Source organism: Crocodylus porosus, unplaced genomic scaffold (genome assembly GCF_001723895.1).
Source record: "Crocodylus porosus isolate Cpor-Errol unplaced genomic scaffold, CroPor_comp1, whole genome shotgun sequence".
Lineage (NCBI taxonomy): Eukaryota > Metazoa > Chordata > Crocodylia > Crocodylidae > Crocodylus > Crocodylus porosus.
In genome coordinates, this window is record NW_017728943.1 from 120,380,293 (window position 1) to 120,388,527 (window position 8,235).

Sequence of the window (8,235 nt, forward strand, 5' to 3'; positions counted from 1 at the left end):
TATGGTATTTTGAACCCTTTGGGTAGAATAGAAAAGTTAAGATTACATACAGGTCCAGGACAGCAGCATGACCTGCCGTATTGCCCTCAATGTCCAGGATTTACCTTCTCCTTTTCATTACCCAGCCTGCTTCTTAAGGCAACCTGTTCATGCTTCAGTTCTTTGTTTCAAGTTGCAGTCATGCTGTTTTCATATGTTAGTTCTTTCTTGGCTAACAGCTGTCAAAAGTTAAGGTTTGGTCATTGTTCTTCTGTATCTCCCTAGGGTAACTCATTTCACATGTTTGGCAGTTTACTAGTACTACTACATACTCCCCTGAAAGATCAAACACCCATTTTTTTTATATATTCCCCCATTCCAGAGAAGAAATCAACTCCTCCTATCTTCAGAGGTCATAATACAGCAGAAAATGGTAAACTCATATATACATCTCATTAAATATTTTCCACACCCATGTCTAGATATTTTCACTGATTAAATCCACACTCACTGCAGTCTGTCTGACTCACACTACACTCCCATTTCCTGGGTGCATGAGAAATGACCAGTCATCTGCACCTCTCCCAGAAATTAAGCTACTCCTGAAGGAATTTACCTTTCCATTCCACTTCTGTCCTTTCTTGTCATGAGACCAATTTCCCCAGCTGGAGGCTAAGGGCAGTCAGTTCTGTGCCAGGCCTATTCTTCAGCATCTACACATTGTCTCTATAAATAGTTCAGTTGCTCTTTGCTCCAGCTCTTAGCTCTGCCAGAGTGCGAGTTTGCCAGGGCCTTCCTCTACTTGAGATTGAGATTTTCAGTAGATGGCTCTTTATTCATGCCTTTCCATTACACAGTATAAGGATTTTGACTCTAATTATAAACAATTGCTTGGTCTTATGTGTGTTGCTGCTAAGTTTCACAGTCTCCTATTCCAGTTGAAAGAGTCCAACTGTATTACTCTTGGAAGACTAAAATGTCATTTTACTTAAAGTTAAATGTTTGAAACTACTTTGAATCAAGTACTCCTAAGCTGTCTGTTTAAATTAAATGGAGGGATAAACAAAACTAAAAGTTTTTCGCTTGCAAACGGCAATTTTGATAAACTATGGGAGCTAGAATGAGAAACTTACGAGTCTTGAATGTAGAGAAGGCCAGGAATTTCTTTAAAGTAAAGGAGCAAAAGCCATCTGGAGCTTTTTCCTAAGCAAGGAAGAACTTGTAGGAAAGAGCTCAAAGTCTAACAGAATGAATAACCACCATAGTAAGGATACTGGGAATAAACAGCCTCTAAAGGAATAGGAAAAAAGGACTGATCAGCAAAAAAAACTCTCTTAAGAATGAGAACTGCCAAAAGCCAGGCTAAAAATATAAGAACAAATGGCAAAAGATTTTTCAGCAATATAACTAAGAAGGAGAACAGAAAAAAATGGGGCAGCTATGTGGTGAGATCAAAGATAAACTAAGTAATTGTGTTAAGTGACTACTTTGCCTTTGTGTTTAACATCTTTGCCCTTCTTGGAAGCTGAGGCAAAGCTAAAGGTTTGAATACAGTAGCAGCAGTTTCACTAAAATGATGCAGAAGAATTAACAATACAATTATATATGATACGATGTGATTTGGGGTTATTGGTAAAAGCATATACTAAGATTACACATTCGACCCATTTAATATATTATGTTCCATTTTACTTTTGTTTGTGATGCATAAAAATAAATAATATGAAGCACTACAAAATAGTAGAAAAATTAATAAAAAAATTAAAAACAGGGAATTCTCTTTGATTTTGACCTTTATTCTTTGTACAGGTAGTGCAAACAAACCTACAAAGTATGGGATGGGCTGTAAGTTGTTATAGAGGCGTCAAATGTTTTTTCTTCATTAACCCAGTATTTAAATTTTCCCCTAATGGAGAGATCCATTTTTCTCTTACTTCTTCAAAGAACAAACAAGACCACAGTGATTTAGATAATCTATCTCATTCTTCCCACAAGACCATATCCTGTCCAAATATGGGGTCTGACACTACCTTCCCGTGATGACTACAGATCTCATTAGAGTGAATTGCAATTTCATAATGGCCTCTCATTGTTTGTGGTTTTGTACTTCAGGTAAATAAAGCTTTCTTTCAGCCTAGAACCTATTTATTTAAAAAATCAGGAAGTTTAAGAAAATCTTACTGCCTGCATATCTGTCTGCATGCTGACATCTTTAACTCTTAAATGTATGTCTTTTTAAAAATATGGTCTGAATACAGTAATTGTCACGGCAGCTTAATGTGCTCCAGCTGGGGGGGTCCTCTCGCTTGCATCCCAACGTTTCAAAAGAACTGCCACATGAAATAACAGGTCTGATGTTTTGAAGAAATTTATCAATGCAGTAGTAATACCATAAGAATGGGCAAAGTAGCACCTATATTTTAGAAGAGTTAAGAAATAATAATCTGGACAGCTACAGACCTGGTAGTTTCACCTCCATACCATGTAGTGTTGGAGAACAAACTTACAAGGAAAGAAGAATCAAAGGTACAGAAGTAAATGGAAAATAGGGCAGACTACAACATAGATTTCAAAAGGTAGCTCTTGCTGGACCAAGATAGTATCTTCCTTTGAGAAGTTCACTGATTTCCTAGTCAAAGGACATGTAGCAGTGATTTATCTGAACTTCAGTAAAGCATGCGGTACGGTTCTATGTGGGACGTTATTATTTGAACAAGAGAAGATAGGGATCAATATCAGAGTTGTAGGTGGGTAAGGAACAGCCTAATGCAAGGGTGGGCAAAATATGGCCCACGGTAGCAGTTAGGGTTAGCAAGCTTCCCTCCCCTCCATCCCCGCCCCCGTCATTCTTGATGGGCAGTTTGCTAGTATGTATAGTTATATATCTATATCTATCTATCAATATAACTATATAGATAGATATCTATGTCAATCAAACACAATGTTTTATTGATATATTTACAATTTTAAACCAGTTTGGAAGCCTACCAGTGACTCAATCGCTATAATAAAATAAATTCTAAATACCTATAAATTTTGGTGTTTTATTTTGGATTTTTATCCTGGAAAATCAGAGCTCTCTGCCCCCTTTGCTCACCAAGACACGGGTCCAGTGGTGGCTGTCCTGCCTGACTGCTTTGTGGCATGAAGTAGCCAGTGCCCTACCCATGCCATTGCCCCTCACTCCCCACCCACAGCCCTCTGGCCCTGCTGGTGCCCTCAGTCCTCACCCCCAGCCCTGCTGAAGGGGGACCCCAGCTACCAGGGCTACAGAGTGCGTTGCCCAGTTCCCCCTCCCTATGGGCAGAATGGATGGAGCAGATCCCATTGGAGAGGTGGATGCGAACTGTCTGCAGCAGGCTGGGGATCCCCATCCTGTTGCCCTCCCTTGGGGCCTCTGCAGCTCAGCAGGTGGGACCCGGAGTGGCAGGTCAGAGTGGGGCCAGGCAGGGAAGTTTGTTGCCACTGCTGTCAGCTCTGCCCCACCCAGGCCCTGCAGCCTCGCATCCAGCCTTGGGCCCCAAGCCCCATGTACCTCCCCCACTGGGCAGCAGCCCTAGTCCCAGGCCTGCCCAACTCCCACAATATGGGGGCCTCAATTCCTTCCGCCCCCCCACCCTGACTTACCTGCAGGGAGTTACTCTCCAGGCTGCCTGGTGGACATATGCATGTGTACATGCGCCCATGCCTGTGGCTCCCTCTGCCTGATTGCCCTCCATCCACTCCTCCCTGCCCCTTGCAGGCTAGAGCTCCACCAGCCTGCAACGGGAAACACCTGTACTCCTTAAAAAGAGAAGACCAGGTTTTCTCCTTTAAAAAAAGAAGACCCAGGTTTTACCACATTTTTCCTTGGCGAACGGAAAACCTGGATCCCTGATTAATCAGTCAAAGCCAAGTTAGAAATTAGTGTGCTGCCATTACTGGTTTTAGTTTTTACTATTTTACCATTTTCACAATTACTGGTTTTAGTTATATGATGAAAAAAAACAGTACAATAAAACTACTCTGAGTAACTCTCCTGTCTATGGGAAAAGGATAAGTGACCTGCTTACCTGGTGGTTTTGTGTCTCGGGTTCCTAGCACTGAACAAAGATGATGGAAAGTTTATTGTGTTTTGATTTCATTTATTCATTTATTTTTACAGGCTGGGATAGAGCCAGAACCCAGGGGACTGTCCATGGCTGCCCCCACCCCTAAGCAATTACATGCTTACCTGGGCAATCCTATTCCACCACAGGCAGCAATAGATTGAATTTCAATAGTAGATGTTTTCGATCTGAGCCTTCAAGAGGCCGAGAAGCGATTACTACATACACACCAAAAAATGCACTTATGGCTATGTGATGCTGCTTAGGTGCATAAAGGTGAATTAGGATTCAGCCATTTCTGTTCAGGACAGTCGCTAGTTGTGTTTTTACTCTGGTGGATATTTTGGAGAAGAATTTGGGGGGGGAGGTTAGAAACGGTTACATTTGTGTCTGGGTGATTCTACCATAACCTAGCCTATGTTGCCATAGGGAAGCCTTCTGAGGAGGCTCAGAAGGGACACAGGACAAGCATAGCCAGGCAGGTAGAAATGCAATCTAAACTCTACATAGATACCAAAAATTACACTTAGTCAGCTTTGTAAGTTTAGGTTCACAAAGGTAAAGTTTTTACTTTTACCCACAGTTACAGAAAATAACTCATGACACCAGGACACAGGAAATGCTAAAAAGAAAAATGGTTGAGGTAGAATATTATATACCAAGAGAGAGCTCTGAAATATTTTACAGCATCTAGACAGTTCAGATTTTTCTGTTTTTGCTGACACTAATGTACGCTCTGATAATCACCATTTCTGTTTTCCTCAGCATGAGCAATTGTTGATATCAAATCTAAATAATCAGAGAGTAAATGGTTTCTGGGAAAGAACAGGCTGTTTTGTTGTTCACACTGAAAAGGGTATTCTCCTATATGCATTTGGCATATATTTACAAAACACTACTCCATACACACACACACATACACCCTTGCCTAGGCTATCAGGCTAGCCTGGCCCCCCACACACACACTTCTTCTGTAAATGTATACCAAATACATGTAAAAGAATACCTTATTCAGTGCAAACAAAAAAACCAGCCTGTTCTTCCTTGGCAATCATAAATATATACATGCCCACCTCTTTGTTTCAAATGTCTTTCTAAATTATTACTGCTTAAATATGAAATAGTCCAAATGATGCCCTTGTGTATCTTTCTTTAACTTAAATAAAGTGAGAAGTGACCTATATAATTGTGCAGCATGACTAGAGTAGAGTCCTGTGCTTTTTGGAACAACTGCCTTCAGAAGATAGCAACGACTTTGCAATCAACTTGTTAATTGTATGTGTCACTGCGGTAAACAGCTGAAAAAGTCTTTGCCATTGCAATTCAGCTACTTGATATTCTGAGATGCACTCCTTACTTTATAGCAAGATACAGGCAGGTGAGGAGATTGTGACTTCACCTACCTGCAGGCTTTCTTATACAAGCTTGGCAAGACCATGTTTACCAACCTCATGCAAACGAACATCCATTTTCCACAAGAGAGTTCTTAATGTCACTCGGGCTTTTTCTTTTCCATCCTTTAGAGGAAAGATCCTGATTTTTTTCACCTAGTTAGATAGCCTGGTTTTACTATTTTTTACAATGAGTGTACAGGGAAGTTTCAGATTTAAAACTAGAAAAACATTCTCTGTCTGCCACACTTAACACCAAAGTGCCCTCTAGTGTTCCTACTGTACTGGCAACTGTATTTGAAAGAGACTCTGGTTTCCTGGGGAAATTTCTTCTTCATCGTTGCCTGTGTTGGAGCTGGTGATTCACAGTCTCTTGGGTACCCTCACCACTGTCCACAAATTACCAGGTGTTGTGAGATCTCCCTAATCAAAATCATGTCCAGGGTCACTCAGAACATTGCCAGAGCCCTTGTTACTGTCCTTGTACTTTTTAATAATTCTGACAGCTTCTTTCCTTGTCCTGGGAGTGAGCTTTGTCCACCATAAGTTTTGATATTGGTTTGTGTATCTCGGCATTATAGAAAGACTGCCAGTAAAGCAAAAGTGGCCTCACTCCTCTTTCCAGATCACAACTTAATCCCTGATCTTTGCATGTGCCCAATGTGGATTCACAAGATATGGCTTCCAAAAAGCTGAGAAGGGCGGAGGATTCTAGGAATGAGAACTCACAAATGGGGCACATCTGAGTATGTGCTGTCACCTAGACAGGTTACATCCATGTAGTCTGACCCCAGAGTAGTAGAGGGTAGATGGGCAAACAGACAAGTCAGTGGAAGAGTGAAGTAGTGCTGTGTGGGATAGCAATAGGAAACCCAAGACGGGCAGAGAAGAGGCATTTGTATAAACCTTTCTTTGGATCACCTCATACAGAAAGAGACTTCATCCGCTCTGAAAGCAGATTGTCCAGTTCACAAAAGTGGCAGATAATTAAAAAATAATAATAATTGCACTGTGTGGACACAAGGGATGGAACTCTATTACTGGTTTTTGTGACTAAAGGGCAGATTTTCAGCCATGTAGGTGGCCTTTTTGGACCACTCCAGTGCTCCTTTTGAAGGTGGCAGCCAAACGAGAGACATATGCAGGGCTAAAAGAAGAAGAACGTGCTAGAAAGTGCTTGGCACAGTGAGCTGTTCCCTGCTCTGGAAGGGAACAGGCCCTGGGCTCTAGCTTGGACTCTTGGTCCCAGTGAGACAGAAACTTTCACAGTGCTTGCCATCTATTTTTTTTTTAACTAGTGATGAGTAAAAGTAAGGTGCAGTGGCTCAGCTTTGAAAAGAGCACTGGAGAAAGGGAACAGATAAAACTTAACCTCTGACTTGATGGCTAGAGCACTCTACTGGGAAGTCAGAGAGATGGATGTTCAAATTCCTCTGGGCAAGGGGGGCCTAGAACCTAGGACTCCTGCTGCTTAGGTGAGTACTCTAGCTACACTGCTATTGAGGTTAAAATACGGGAGAATCCTTCTCCTGTTTTTTTCCAGGACTTATGCTCAGGTACATGTGTACATAACTACACAGCTGCCCAACTAGTGCATAGCTCTTTGTGCATGCTCACTCAGTATGCTCACACATGCACATGCATCTCACACTGCATAGATAATAGACTTGCTAACTGTGCATAAATGGCAGAAAAGATCACTTGTGACTGGAAAACTGCAGTCTAGGCACACAAAAGGTAATAGAATTCCATACCACGTGTTGAACCCCAAAATAAACACAAGATAGTGTGAAAAAACTTCTCGATGTAGACCACCCCTAAACATAAAATAAAAGCATAAGGGTGCCACATATGTACCCCAAAAATACTTTCGTCCAGTACCGATGTGATCACAATTGAATTTAAACAAACAGAATTCTGGAAAAATTACTATGTGCATGCCACTGCTACAATTTATTATTCATGAGTTTGGTATCATTTAATCATATGCCAGTACACTTTTGGGTTTTTTGCTAGAAATCTAAGCAAGGCTTCTAAGTAATTCTTGATTCATGGAGGAATGTAGATATGGTTTCATTTCGTTAAGCTGGGAGAAATTTATTGTCCCCCAATATTATTCTTGTCAGAATAGAAAGTAAATATTCTTAGTAAAATAGAAATTCTTTGAGTAATTGAGGCATAAGGATAGCTTGCCACCAGCCATTTGTATGTAATATATAGCTCTCAGCCCACAATACCAAAATTTAGGATTCTTACATTCTTGTAATGTATCTAAAACACCTGATATAGAAAGCACCATAACGAAGTAGAAAGGAAGGCTTAAAATAAAAATGGATTATTTTAGTATTATGGTGTTTACCACACTAGACTCAAGATTTTGTATTTTGAGGCCTGTTATATAAAAGATATTAAGATACTAGCAGGTGAGAGATGGACAAAGGAAAGATTTAGGTCTAAAAATGAATGATTTAAGTGTGGTACAATAAAAGCATGTTGGAAATGAATGGAGTGACGATTCTTGAAATATTCTACTGTAGCTGTCCAATAAAGTGATCCATTCCGTTGTTGTTGGTAGTTCAGATGTCATATACAAAAGTCTATACATTAGACTTCCACCAAAATTTATCACCTCTTGGCCAAACTGGCCAGTTGTGGCCTTGGCTCCACCACGATCCGCTGGCTGGGAAATTGGCTCTGTGGTCGGACCCAGAGGGTTGTAATTGATGGCAGTCACTCATCGTGGTGCCCTGTGACCAGTGGGGTCCCTCAAGGCTCTG